At 53.6% G+C, this 15314-nt stretch overlaps 1 long non-coding RNA gene across 2 annotated transcripts; it reads right to left on the bottom strand.

Moving 5' to 3' along the window:
• Positions 1-461: 461 nt before the first annotated feature.
• On the bottom strand, positions 462-14058 carry LOC102773455. Of its 2 annotated transcripts, none has more exons than XR_001515504.1 (4): positions 13854-14058; positions 11916-12151; positions 3008-3181; positions 462-1798 (listed from the first exon to the last, which is right to left on the bottom strand). It is a non-coding gene; the product is annotated as an uncharacterized LOC102773455 (long non-coding RNA). The 2 variants fall into 2 exon arrangements; XR_001515498.1 differs by lacking the exon at positions 13854-14058 and adding an exon at positions 12352-12646.
• Between the last annotated feature and the right edge of the window lie 1256 nt (positions 14059-15314).

Genomic DNA, 15314 nt, shown 5'->3' with positions numbered 1-15314 from the left:
TCTTTTTAAAAAATATATATTTTTATTCATTTCAGAGAGGAAGAGAGAGGGAGAGATAAAACATCAGTGATGGGAGAGAATCATGGATTGGCTGCCTCCTGCACGCCCCACACTGGGGATGGAGCCCGCAACCCGGGCCTGTGCCCTGACCGGGAATCGAACTGTGACTTCCTGGTTCACAGATCGATGCTCACTCAACCACTGAGCCATGCCAGCCAGGCAAACAACTGCTTCTTTTTTTTATTTAATTGCTTCCCTGTCTCTGGTTCTATTTTTGTTCATCAGTTTATGTTGTTCATTATATTCCACAAATGAGTGAGATCATGTGGTATTTGTCTTTCTCTGACTGGCTTATTTCACTTAGCGTAATGCTCTCCAGGTCCATCCATGCTGTTGCAAATGGTAAGAGTTCCTTCCTTTTTACAGCAGCGTAGTGTTCCATGGTGTGGATGTACCAGTTTTCTAATCCAGTCATCACTGATGGGCACTCAGGCTGTGTCCAGATCTCAACTGTTGTAAATTGTGCTGCTGTGATCCCAGGGGAGCACAAACAACCATTTCTTAAGACCCTCCGCGTGCGGGGCGCTCTGCTGGGCACCGGGGCTGGAGGTGACCTGCCGCTCGGGAGGGGAAATGGGCCTGGAAACACAGCCGCTCACTGTGGCTGCGCCGGGTGCTGGGTGCCGGGTGGGAGAGGGGCCGTGGCCAGGGAAGGGCAGCGAGGGCCCGGGGCCTCCCCCAGCTGGAGGCTGAACATTTGAGGCTATAAAAAGCTGCGGACATTTTCTCTCCATTTATCCTCGAAACCTCTGGGGCTGTGGGAGACCTGCTGCCGCTGCCACCGCTACCGCCGGGCGATCTGTCTTCATTTGAGACTCAGGGGAGTGAACCGGCCGCTCTGGGGCGGTGAAGGGTGTGATGTTGACTCACCATCCCCTCGCCATCCCTCACGCTCCGTCTGTGAGAACTGGCAGGAGGGATGGATGGCGGGGCGGCCACCTCCGGCTCCCTCTCCCGTGGGACCAGGACATGCACCCCAGCCTCACTCCCCGCACCGGCCCCATCACCCACATCGTATCCTGACACCGTCCATTTGCGGCTTTGTCATTTCCACCCGACGCATATTTTTTACTTTTGGCAACTTTTCGCATGCGCTTTGGTTCAGCCAAGATTTCGTTTCCGGGCCCCTCGGTCTGGCTGTGATTGGGCGTGTGACTGGGCATCATGTTGTGTGGACCCAGGGTCTGCTCGTTGACCCTTTAATCTCAGGATCCATTAAGGGGGGCCAGCCGCACTGCAGGTGACGGGGCCATGTAGACACCTGGCACTTTTCCAAACACACAGGGTGTGCCCTCTGGGGGGGAAAGGCCCACATCACCCACGACCAGGGGACAGCGATCAGGCCAGAGACCAGGGGCTCAGGAGGGCGGGTGTGACATGTCCGGCATGGGATGGACTTGGCCCGAGCAGACCCGCTGGAGCCAGACCCGGGACAGCCACGGCCGGCCTGTCGCAGTGCATGGCCACCACCCGGACTTCGAGGCTCTCGGTGAGCGAGTCGGCACAACACGTCTGCAGACCCTGGAGGGTCCGAGTCGAGGGGGTCACACCAAGGAGCGTCCAGACCGTGGAGGGTTGGGCAGCCGACTCACCATGAAAGAGCCCAGAGCCTCAGCCCTGAGTCGGACCGTCAGTCGCTCTGGGGATCTGCAAACGCTCTCCCACCGATCCTGCTGCCCGAGAGGCAGAGGTCACCGTCCCCTCGGGCGGTCCCCCCAGGAGCCAAATCTGGGACAATCTGAGCAGAAAAATAATGATAAGAACGGATGATAGCCCATTGAAAACAGAGGTAAGCCAGGAGTCCATACACATATAAATCAATGAAAAAATAAATGAACTACATAAACATTTTAGATGGCATAAACAGATTTAATAACTACTAATGTGGTAATTTTAAAAAATTAATGGGAGAGAAGAGAGGGCTCTTCCTTGTGGGAGAATGCCTGCTACTCAGTGTAGAAGGAACGCTGGAATTAGAAGTCATCGACTCACACTGAAACTAGAGGACATAGCCCTGGCTGGTGTTGCTCACTGGTTAGAGTGCAGGCCCATGCACCGAAGGGTCGAGGGTTCGATTCCCAGTCAAGGGCACATACCAGGTTTGCAGGTTCGATCAGCGACCCCAGTCAGTATGTGCGGCAGGCAACCAATCCATGTGTCTCTCTCACATCAATGTTTCTCTCTCTCCCGGCCCCCACCCTCCCACCCTCTCCACCCCCCGCCTTTCCTCCCTTCCACTCTAAAAATTGTGGGGAAAATAGCCTCAGGTGAGGATAACAACAACAAAAACCTAGTGGCTACAAAGCGTAGTCCGGAAGTACAATACTGACCTGTCTCAGAGTCTCCCCGCAAAGGACCCGTTAAGTATAAAGGGGAAGGAGTCACTTACAGGAAGTAATAAAAGACCTAGTGGGCGCCCAGGGATCAAGGTCAACGTCACCAAGGCTGAGGTCGCTGTGCCTCTGCTGTGGGGAAGTGAGAGCCCAGCATCGCCTCGGGCGTCTTGGCCCAGAAAGCATCGTCCAAAGCCAAACACCAGGAAAAGGTAGGAAACCCACACTTAGGGGCATTACATCACCACTGGCCTATTGTCTTTTAAATGTCAAGGTCAACATCCCTGAGCACTCAGCCAGGTGGAAGGGGACTAAACAAGATGGTGACCAAATGCACTGCGTGAGCTGGATTAGACCCTGGACAGTGGAAAATGAAGCGGCTCTGAAGGACATTATTGGGACAGTTGAAGGAATTTGAACATATATGTCTATATATCAAGGAAGGTAGGTAGGTAGAGAGAGAGAGATGATAGATAGATAGATAGATGATAGATAGATAGATAGATAGATAGATAGAGTGATAGATGATAGATAGATGATAGATAGATAGGGGATGATAAAGCCAGAATGGGCACAATGGTTGGCTTGGGAGGGAGAATACGAGAAGTCCTTACCGTGCTCACACCTTCGGTATCGATTTGGAATGACGTGAGGATTAGACGTTACTAGACATTACAGGAATCTCTCGAGGTTCTGCCCGCCCCCAGAGGCACATTGCGCGCGGGGGTCTCCGACTGTCCTCAGGTTCAAGGGTTTTCCGGAAGGATCTGCGGCGTTCAGAAAGGGCTCTTTCTAACGGGAGGCAGTGAGTCGGTTTCCTAGCGCATCGCCTCCGGAAGGATGAGGCTCGAGAACCAAGGTCCCGCTGCGCCTGGGATGCTCTGTGGAGAGCAGCGGGGGTCTGGTCCCGGCTCCCAGGTGTACAGTGGGGGTGCCAGCCATGGGCTCGCGGGCTATGCTGCTGATGTGGGGACGCCAGGCCCAGTGCTGCATCCAGAAGACACTGGCTGCAAGAGGAACAGGAAAGCTGCCCTTTCCGGTCGTGAAGACACAACCCTCGGAGCTCCTCTGGAGCCGGCTCAGGGATTTGGAGGGCGTTTAGCTCACAGAGCGAAGCATCCTCTTAAATTAGTGAGGGGGCAGATCCAGGTTTCTTTGAAGCTGAAACATGAAGTAATTATGGAACCAGAACTCACAGCAGGAGATGTTTTATGGAACCTAATTAAAGCGAGGCAGGAGGAGCGGGTTATTAGAACCATAGGAAGGAATATGCCGTGGGGCGCGGGACGTGGGGTGTGGGGCGTGGGGCGCCAAGTGAGCTGAGCAGAGCCAGCCAGCACGAGGTGGCTGAGCGGGGACAGGAGCCGGTCTACCCATCCAGACGGCACATGGGGCAAAGATTCCAATCCTGCCTCAGCCACTTACTAGCTGTGTAACCTTGGGTAAGTTACCTACCTTCTCCTGCCCTAGATTCCTCATCTATAAGTTGAAAGTGATGATGATAATAATACCGATTCACAGCGTTGTTGTAGGGATGCCTAAATATTTACAAAGTTAGAAATAAATAAATACACTCTGTGAGTTTCTGCTTTCCCTTCTATAAAAGCATAGAATTGTCCTGAGACACAAATGAAATGAGGTATGATTACTGAGCACAATCCTTGGAACACAATCCACACTAAAGAGTAGCTACAACCTATCATCATCATCACCATCATCACCCTCACCATCATCACCATCACCACCATCATCACCCTCGTTATCATCACCGTCATCACTCTCATCATCATCGTAGTCATCTCCTTATTCATACCCATCGGGGACAGTGGTGTCTTTCCCATGGACCTCACGGGGCTTGAGGAAAGGCCACTGAAATGAAAACCTCACAAATGCATTGTTTTTACCATTTCTAACCCCTAAGGAAGTTAAGCTGTTTCTTTCAATCCCTTCTCAAAACACAGCTTCTCAAAAACAGATTTCGAAATCCTGTATCACTGTTATTAGGATATTCTCCGTTCAGTTCTCAGCTCCATGATCCGGAAGTCTCACATCTTCCTCAATGTAGGGCTCACTACCTCTCTGTCTTGAAGGGCTAGGGCTCATCTGTTCCCCAGCATCCAGGCATACAGCCCCAGGTCCCAGTGGACCAGAACCAATCCCTACCAAATGAAAACATCCATTGTAGCGACTGAGCCCGACCTCTAAGCATTCAGTCTCCCGCCACCCGCCACCACTGTAAACTCACACATGCACGTGCACGTGTGTGTGCGTGCGCACACACACACACACCACCCCCTTGGTCAAGGAGCCCAGGAATAATTAGAGCCATAACCTAAAACATCTTAACATTTCATGTTCTCTCTGGCCTGTCACAACCAAATGCCACCCAAGTCTCTGACCCCCCACAATGAACAACTCTTGTCAGTGACATGCACGTAGACATCAGCTGGCACCACATGATGCTTCTCAAAATGCCAAGTTCATCAGGTTACATGTGACCAGTTTAAGGGAAGCTGAGTGAGCCTACTCAGAGGCCCCCCTTCTCTGCTGGAGCCTCCACTGAGCAGAGGCGGTTGCCCTCCTCCGACAGAGGTCAGTGCTTATCAGATGCTAACAGCTGAGCCTCCCCAACCTCCGGCGAACACTTTCTCAGAGCAAAAGAGAAACAATGAGAGGGGCAAGAGTCGAGGACTTGCAGGTTTTCATAAGAACCTTGGGGTGTAATACAGTTACTGTAGTCCGCAAGGAAGCCATTCCTTCTTTCCACCCATCCACCCATGCATCCTTTCCACCCATCCATCCATCCATTCATCCTTCCCTTTCAATCCATCATCATCCATCCATTCATGCATCCTTCACCTTCAATCCATCATCCATTCATCATCCATCCATCCATCCATCCATCCACCCATCCTTCCACTCATTCATTGTCTTTCCATTTCTTTGGTTCACAAAGAATCTTTCCTCAAGGTTTTTGCATGCAGACTGGAGCTTCCCACAGCACCCTGGTCCTTGTAGGACATTCACCAAATGCAGACACATCAACCTGCTATCTGTACTTTAGAATTCAAGCTTCAAATGGTTGTAGAGAGCAGTTGTAAACAGTGGTAAAAAAAAAATGCAAGACTAGACCCTGGAGTTTCCTTTTGCGAGAGAGAGAGAGAGAGGCTATTTTTTTTTACATATCTCAACAATGAAAGAGTTGTTTGGAATAGTCCCCCATGTTCCTATTTGACCCAGTTCTTACAAGATTATCACTGAGTTTGGAACAGCCTGGGGGCAGGTCATGCAGCAAATGCTAAGATTTGCTCAGAAACCTCATCCTGTTTCCAGCAGCGGACCCCGAAGACCTCACTCTCACTGGGCTCCCTCCTGCCCCTCCACACACGACCTGCACCATAGCATTTCATTCCTGCAAATGAGACCATCCAACAGCGTCAACATGGCCTCCCACCTGACCTTGGCGAGGCAGCCACTGAGCAATTCTAGGTCACGAAGACATTGAGTAACACCAGTCCCAGCTTTCCCCTAGGAATACAGCAATAATTTAAGCGTATTAGGAAATGAGGTGTCAAATGTTGCTGTGTGTCGATTTTTTAAATTCTGAGGCTAGACAACCAAGTTTTTATATATCTTTTAACAAAAAAATCAACATAGGCATATTTCAGGTTGCCTCTCTCTACATTCTGGCAGGTTTGATATCAAAATAAGCAGAGCATGGTGACGCCCCATTCCATATGTCACCTCGGAGAAAGAGAGATCAATTTTAAGAGACCAGAATTATTAAAAGAAACCCCAGAACTACCCTTATTTTTTATGATGTACACCCTCTCCCAAACTTGGCAAAATTAGCTGGCCTGAATTTTTTTTTTTTTTTTACTACATTCATCTCTCTTCCTGCAATTTGGATCGACTTCAGGAACCTTTCAGAATTCATTTGATGGAACGCTGCTCTGTGTCATTATTGATTTTAGTTCCCGTGTAAAACAGGAAGTTTATGTCCACATTTCGGACATAAATACAGCCACGCTGTCTAAATGTTATACCTCCCTGTCACAGAGCGGCAGTGAAAACATAAACATACTTTTAATTGACCTTCAGGCACCTAAAGTAAATGGCACGCGTGGACTCGCCGGGATTGGAGTCTCCTTTCATCAGCAATGCAATAGCCGCCGGCGAGGAACGCGCTCTCCAAGCCATTCCTCTTCATTAAAAAGCAGAGACGTACAGAACCCTCCCTCGACAAGAGCCACTCCGCCTGCTCACTCCGAGAAGCCTGGAGAGAGCTGAGCGTCAGTAGCGTGTCCGCCCACACGGAGCGCATGCGGGTTGGTCTCCACCTGCCTGGAAATCCTCTCTTCTCTCCCGTTAACAATGCTTTTCACGAGTGAAGACCAAGCGAGTTCAGTCTGGCTACAGCGCCGGGCTTTTTTCCAGGGCGGGGCGTTCAGGACCGTGGACAGCGCGCCAGGTTGCCAGGGCCTCGGAGGGAGCATTGCATTCCTCCAAGTTTCCTGAGAGTTTTAACTACTTCCCCTGCCCGCCCCCCAAAAAGAGGGGGAAGTTAAATCCAAATTACACACTTTTTCTTGCAATGCTGTAAACTAGAAGTCAACAAATGTCTTCTGAAAAGACCAGATGTAGATATGTTGGCTTTGCAGACCATCCCGTCTCTGTCAAAACTACGCAACTCTGCCTGTAGCCCAAAGCCGCTAAAGTAACGGGTGTGGCTATGTTCCCCCGCAAAAGAAAATGTAATTTACAAAAGGCAGATTTGGTCTGTGGGCTGTGGTTTGCTAACACCTACTTTAAGTTAGAAGCAGTGCTGAGAAAGGGGTGAGGGGTGTCCAACAGTTGGAAATCTGGGGGTGTCTCTGGTTATGTGGTCAGATCACAACTCCCCAGGAACTTCCCAGTAAGAAACCAGCTTTGTATGTCAATAAAGGGTGTGTTTTTTTAGTGCTCCTGCGATTTGAACTTGGTAAGCTTTGCTTTACATCCTCGACAACTGGAAGAACTGAAAGGATAAAGAAGGTTCGAGATGCCAGTGAGCATCTCTCTCCCCCGTCTCCCAGGCAGTCCTCCTGGGGCCACAGAGAGCCCCTGGAGGAATGGAAGCCAATCCCCGGGGACTGATCCCTCCCTGGCCATCCTGTGGGGGAGCAGCTCTGACGCCCCCACTCTCCTCCCAATGGCCCAGGTCTCAACAGGGGGCTGGTAAGGGAAGCTGTTCTTTGGGAAACAGAAAGAGCGGGCAGGACTGAGCTGAAATGCAGCGTTCGGAAGGCTCTGCTCAATTATAGATCTGAGTGCTTCTCTCCTCCTGAACACATTAGCTGCTAATTGGCTTCAGCAATTTAAAGAAAAAAAGACTAGATTCAATTTCCACTCCCTTAAAATGCAATCTAGACAATTTATGAAAAGCAACCAAATATACTGCAGACATGAATAGACTTTTTTTTTTTGGCCATAACCTTTCTTAAAAGCACTTGAAGAGGTAAAAATATTCTTAAATCAAAATGAATGCCACACTTAATAAAATGCAAGTTGGCATAATTAATCGAGCGGCTTCTTTATGAGAGAGGACAAATAAAGAGTTCTGTTTCCAGCGGTTAGGGCTCGTCCTCGATGAATCCATTTAGAACGGGCCATTATGAAATGAAGAGGATCTGGCTGCCAGAGACCTGCAGGCCCCTAGAAGCTCCTGCCACTCAGACAATGCACACGACCTTGGCAGGAAATGGCCCTGGGCGGGGAGCGAGGCAGAGAGCAAGGCCCCGGGAGGAGCGGGGAGAGGCGGGGGGCCAGTCACTGCGGTCCGGGAACTAAGTGCAGAGCCGAGATGGAAGTTTCCAGAAGAGGGATAGAAGGCCTATAAACAGGAGAGAGGGAGGCACTGAGGGAGGCGGTGAGGGGTAAAGAGCCACTCTCCCCCTCCCCCGGAATCCCCATGTAGATAGGATGTCACCTGTCAGACAATGAACATGCATGCACACAGCTCGATGGAGGCACACACAGAGCCAGGGAAACACAGGTAGACACACACCTCACACACACACACACACACACACACACACGCGCGCGCGCGCGCGCACGCGCGCACACTCCCTGAAAAGCAACGGAAAAAACATCCTCAGGTAACGAAAACAACAACAAAAAAGGCAAATGCCCAACACCTCCCCGCAAGGCCTTCTTTCTCCACTTTCACAGCAGCTCTGTGAGGTAAGATGCTCAGACCCCCTTCTCGCCCCCCAACTTGAGGGGCTGGCCCAAGGCTCTGCACAAGGAGCAGACCATGTGTTCCACCATCTAAGCCGCTCCAGAAAGATCGAGGCGCTATGAGCGCGCTTGGTAAACTCCCCAACATCATAGAAAAGCCCTGCAGTTAAAGAGGCCCCTCGTTCCGAATCTCAATGGTTAGCCTGAGAAGCAAGCAGTTTCTAGGGCAGCAAAATCGGAGGCTGGATCTGAAATCGGTTGAAAGAACATGTGGGAACATTTAAATCATTCACGATGTGCTCCCTACTCTCCCACGCCCCTGAGCCACGGGAGGCGCCGTCTGAATGTGCTATGAGCTCCGGGAAGAGAACCTCCAGCAGGAAAAGGGCTCCCTGGTTGCTCTAAGCGCGGACTTTGTGTGGAAACCGCTGCTCCAGGAGGGAGAGAGCCCGAGACCCTAGGGCACCTGGGGTTGGGGGCGCCGGGCCTCCTGCAGCACAGGGTCGGGGTGAGGAGGGTGGCGAGGGCTCACCACCAAGGCCCTGTTCCCTCGTGATGTCCCGGGGACAGGCTTGGAGGCCACATGTTAGGTCATGTGCTTCCTACTGGGGTCTCGTCCGCCTTAGTGTAAGCCAGCGGCTCTCAACCTCGGCTGCACATTAGAATCACCTGGGAATCTCGTGAAAATCCTGATTTCTGGGCCTCATCCTCCAGAAATTCTGTTTCTTTGTTACTAATGATGAGGCCCAGAAATCAGGATTTTCACAAGATTCCCAGGTGATTCTAATGTGCAGCCAAGGTTGAGAGCCGCTGGTTTAAGCCCTTGGTCCATAGAGAGCTCAGCAGTTCTCCCTCATGAGGCCCCCTCCACTCACACGTGGCCTCTCTGAGCCTCCAGGTACCCCTGGGCACTCGGGGCTGCGGGAGGATCTGACAGGACAGGTAGGGGGAACCCCGCCCCCGCCACCATCCTTCAACTTTCCCACAGGCTGACAGCGCCTCCCTTCACTCTACACTCAGTCCCAGGCCTGCAGCTGCTTTTCTGTGATGGTGCCTCGATGGTCTTCTCTTGCTTCGCTCTCGCTCTCTCTCTCTCTCTCTCTCACCATAATGCCATGTACCCCATGCTCACATCTATACACACATTCTCACACTCACTTATGCATGCTCTCACACACACCCATACACACTCACAAAACACACTCACATACATGCGCATGTACACTCTCACACAGTCACATACACAACTCACTCTTTCACATCCACATGCACACACTCACACACACACATACCCATACACACTCCCACACTCTCATACCCATATGCACATTCTCTCACACTCACACAAACTTATACGCACTCTCTCACACACTTATACCCATACACACGCTCTCACACACCCATACACACTCCCACACACTCTCACCCATATGCACATTCTCACACACATATATGCACTCTCGCACACACTTATACCCATACACACGCTCTCACACACCCATACACACTCCCACACACTCTCACCCATATGCACATTCTCACACACATATATGCACTCTCGCACACACTTATACCCATACACACGCTCTCACACACCCATACACACTCCCACACACTCTCACCCATATGCACATTCTCACACACATATATGCACTCTCGCACACACTTATACCCATACACACGCTCTCACACACCCATACACACTCCCACACACTCTCACCCATATGCACATTCTCACACACATATATGCACTCTCGCACACACTTATACCCATACACACGCTCTCACACACCCATACACACTCCCACACACTCTCACCCATATGCACATTCTCACACACATATATGCACTCTCGCACACACTTATACCCATACACACGCTCTCACACACCCATACACACTCCCACACACTCTCACCCATATGCACATTCTCACACACATATATGCACTCTCGCACACACTTATACCCATACACACGCTCTCACACACCCATACACACTCCCACACACTCTCACCCATATGCACATTCTCACACACATATATGCACTCTCGCACACACTTATACCCATACACACGCTCTCACACACCCATACACACTCCCACACACTCTCACCCATATGCACATTCTCACACACATATATGCACTCTCGCACACACTTATACCCATACACACGCTCTCACACACCCATACACACTCCCACACACTCTCACCCATATGCACATTCTCACACACATATATGCACTCTCGCACACACTTATACCCATACACACGCTCTCACACACCCATACACACTCCCACACACTCTCACCCATATGCACATTCTCACACACATATATGCACTCTCGCACACACTTATACCCATACACACGCTCTCTCACACACTCACACACCCATACTCCCACACTCTCATGCCCATATGCACATTCTCTCACACTCACACAAACTTATATGCACTCTCTCACACACTTATACCCATACACACGCTCTCACACACACTCACACACCCATATACTCACACACCCATATGCACATTCTCACACTCACACACACATATATGCACTCTCTCACACACTTATACCCATACACACACTTTCACACACCCATACACACTCCCACACACTCTAACACATACGCACATTCTCACACACATATATGCACACTCACACACACACACCCATACACACTCCCACACATTCTAACCCATATGCACATTCTCACACACACACTCATACCCACACGCTCTCACACACACATATGCACTCTCACACCCATGCGCACACTCTCACATGCACATGCCCACATGCTCTCACGTCCATAACCACACTCACAGGTGCTGAGGCGCAGATGCCGTGCAGATGAGCCCCTCCCCCGGAACAAGCAGCACCACAGGTCAGGGGCTTGCCCGCTCCTGCAACACGCCTGCAGGTGTTTCTGCCCGAGGAGGACTTGGAAAGGGCGGCGTCCTTCCTCACTGCACAGCGTGTGCACGGAACTGCCTTCTCTGGAGAGAGGCGACCTCAGATCAACCGGGCGGCTCCGGCCCAGCGGGCGCAGGGCCAGGTCTGAATCTGGAGCAGCGCAGCCACAGCGTGTCCAGCCTGGGAAAGGAAGCAAGGGCCACCTTCCTGCCACGAACACCCACTGATTGCAGAAACCCTGGGCCAGGCGCTCCGCCGCTGCCGCTGCCTCCCACGGGACCCCCGGACAACAGCCCACCGGCTGGGGGCTTGGGAACAGTGCCGCTGGCCACTTCCCGGCCAGGGGGCAGGCATTGTCAGAGCCGACCCTCTAGACACCACCTACCTGCGTCTGTCTGCCCCGCCCAGTGGCACTCGCTGCTCGTCCCTCCAGAATTCCTCCGAGAACACGGCTGGATGGAAGGATGGGTATGCCTGGCATGACGGCGAGGAGGCGGGCCTTCCATGGGACGGACGTGTGTCCACACCCCAGCCCAGCTCTCTGTGCCTGTGTAGGCCTCGCGGGGTCCTCGTGTCCTCACCTGCAGCATGGAGGTGTGAGCACCGTCTCCTCAAGTCGCCCTGGAGATTAAATAAATTGATGTGAATGACCTAGAAGGTGCCACAGAAGTAGAGAGACATCGACGTGAGAACTAAGCATCAGTCAGCTGCCGCCCTGACCCTGAACCAAATGATGCCCGACCTACACCTGCCAGCATCCGAGAGGGAGAGGCGGCTCCGGGTCCCCTCCCACTGGCGCTTCTGGCGGAGCCTGGTCTGACCTCCCTGCGTAGGTCTGATGCCCGGGGGGTCCGCAGCCCGTGCTGTGACTCCTCCCATTGAGACGATCCCACCGATGCTCATTTCTCCCCATCACTAGAAAACAAGCACTGACCAGGCGGGCCCGGAGTCCGGCTGGAGCTCACTGCCACCATCACCCCGGGCCCAGCTGGGGCCCGGCGCATGGGGAGCTCAGCACACGTGCTGAGTGAGTGAGGAGCCTGGGAGAACAGAGCCACCTGCTCCCATGTCCTAAAGGGAAAGTCCCGAATGAAAAAAAGCGAGAAGGGGCAGATTTCAGTGTGTGTGTGTGTGTGTGTGTGTGGTGGGGAAGGGCGACTCTGGTAATGCCCCCAGGACACGAACTTAAAGCTGAACTGAGGTCTGAAGAATAGATTCCCCAGCAAAATGGGGCAGGGAGAGGAGGGTCTCCAGGCAGAGGGAGCAGTGCATGCAGGGGGAAGGGGCTCTGTGGCCGCGCGGGGCAGAGGGCACAGCGTGCACAGAGGGAGGAGAGGGCAGTGGAGCCAAATGCGTCAGGAGGAGGGGCCGGGGGGGGCAACCTCACGGGCCTGGTCTACATTCCCTCAAAACACACGCACCGCGCTGGGTCTTGCCAGTCATGCTGCAACCTCTGGTCTTGACCCTGGAGAGTGTGGAGGCCCTGAGGAGCGTGAGCCGGGCGCAGGCCACCACCGGTAAGGGGTGACCCGCTGCCATGGGCACTCGAGCGGGAGGAGAACGCTGGGACGCTCTGCAGCTCAGAGCCAGCAGGAGAGGCTGCTGATGGGGTGCGTCCATTGACACGTCAGGACCGGGCAGCAGATGCCCTTTAGTGTCAGGCCTGAGCAGCAGAAATACACTCAGGTACCTGGGATGGGAGGGGGGAGCGGGGAGCAGAGGGTCCCTGTGGGCAGTCAGGAGCCCCTCAGGGGGCTGAGCTCCGGGGCCCCGCCAGGCACACTGAGGCAGAGCCATAAACAACGGCGAGCACAGCTGCCTGCCGGCAGCCCGCGCTGGTTATGGAGCTGAGCTCTGAAGGGCTCCACAGTAATGGAGCCACTGCGCCAGCCGGTCCTGAAGGCAGGTCCAGTGCGAACGGGCGGGTGGCGTTTAACACGGTTTTGCTTTGTTTGTTTCTTAACAGCCAGCGGTCAACTGGCTTCTTGTCCGATGGGCTGCCTGCCAGGCCACACCGTCTTCTCCCTCCGTGGGAAACAGCACGGAGAAGCAAGGCCTGGGGAGGGAGAGGGTGCGACTGCCAGGGAGGTGGCTGTGTGTCCATGCTTGTGGGTGTGCATGCGTGTGCATACACGTGTCATGCCTGTGTGTGCACACACGCGCGCGTGCATGCGTGTGTACACAGGAAGACTGCATGTGCCCTCACTCACTGCCAAGAGCGACCCACGTGCCGTCTAATTGCAGGTTCTCTGCAGGGGAAGAGCTGGCGGGCCCTCAGGTGCCCTCACTTGCTCTGCCCTGAAGAGGCCTCGGCGGTACTCACGGGCTCTCAGGGAGTCATGCCCCGCGAGCAGCGAACATTCAAGCTTCCAGGGGAGGATGAGAGTCGCGCCTCGCCTGCCTCCCGGGGAAACAATGCAGAGGGCCCTCCAGCAGCTTTACAGCTTTAACTGGAAAAGCTGATGCTTCTGACAAAACTGCCTGATTTAAATGTTCTCACTGGACGAGAACACAGAGGGAAGAGCAGCCCAGGCTCTGCTGTTGGCAAAGCACGGCTGGTTCCCAGAGCAGCAGCCGGCCTTCTGCGCTCAGTCAGGGCTGGGGGTCCTGCAGCCTGGACGGGCAGGTTCTGTGCTCAGGGCAGGCCGGGGCAGCGGGGGGGGTGGGGAGGGGGCCGTCAGCCTGGACAGGGCTGTGCCCTTTTCGGAGGCATGTCCCAGAGCCCAGGAGCTGGAGCTGGGGCCGGGGGTGTTTGAGGGCAAGGCTGGACAGCGCCTTTGTAAAATGCCAAACGCTGAGAAGCCCACGTCCCTGGGCTGACAGGAGCCAGCAATCGCCAGGGGCTGTGGAAAGGGGGCCGCGTGGCTCGGACAGGAGGGGTGAGGGGAGGGATGGGTCCCCTCCTGTAAAACATAATACACACGGAGCCTCTTTAAAAAATGGAAAAACTGCCTTGCACATCTTGTGCCCCAAGCCTTTGGGATGTTAAAATGGAGCAAAATAACCTCTGGACGGGGCTTAAGCTCGTGTCCCAGAGAAGTGCGTGCAAAGAGGGCGACAACACAGACATTATGACCAAGGGGCTCATGGCTACAGGGCTGAGAGTTAAAACCTTGTCTACAACCAGCGTCACCCCGCGCGCCGACCTGTGAACCAGGAGGTCAGGGTTGGAGTCCCAGTCGGGGCCCAGGCCCGGGGTCCTGGGCTCCATCCCCAGTGGGGGGCGTGCAGGAGGCGGCTGGTCCATGACTCTCATCATTGACGTTTCTCTCTCTCCCTCTCCTTTTCTCTCTGAAACTAACGAAATTGTATTTATTTTAAACACGCAGTTAGCATCGCCGCGTCAGCTGACCTGCACCTGTGGAAACGCCCCCCTCCCCCGCCCCATAGATGCGACGGTCCCCCTCCCTCTCGCACAAGCAGAGCCGCACACCGAGTCCGCGTTTCCCAAATGCCATTCTTTGATCGCATATCAATGCTGGTCTTCCTTGGCTTTGAAAGGCCTTTTGTTTTTTAATATGTTCTTATCGATTTCAGAGAGGAGGGGAGAGAGAAGCATCAGTGAGAACCGATCGGCTGCCTCCTGCACGCCCCCTGCTGAGGATGGAACCCGCAGCCTCAGAACTAACCCGGAACCTAAGCGTGACCTCCCCGCTCGCAGGCCCGCGGGCGGGGAGACAGTTAGGTGACCCCGGACGGGGTGGGGGCCAGTGGCGGAGGGGCCCCTGCAGTCCTTCCCCCAAAGGCTAAGCAACGGGCGGCCGGCGGCTGGGTTCGCTCCGGC

Source organism: Myotis davidii, unplaced genomic scaffold (genome assembly GCF_000327345.1).
Source record: "Myotis davidii unplaced genomic scaffold, ASM32734v1 scaffold1250, whole genome shotgun sequence".
Classification (NCBI taxonomy): domain Eukaryota; kingdom Metazoa; phylum Chordata; class Mammalia; order Chiroptera; family Vespertilionidae; genus Myotis; species Myotis davidii.
This window is presented reverse-complemented; position numbering and strand designations above follow the sequence as displayed.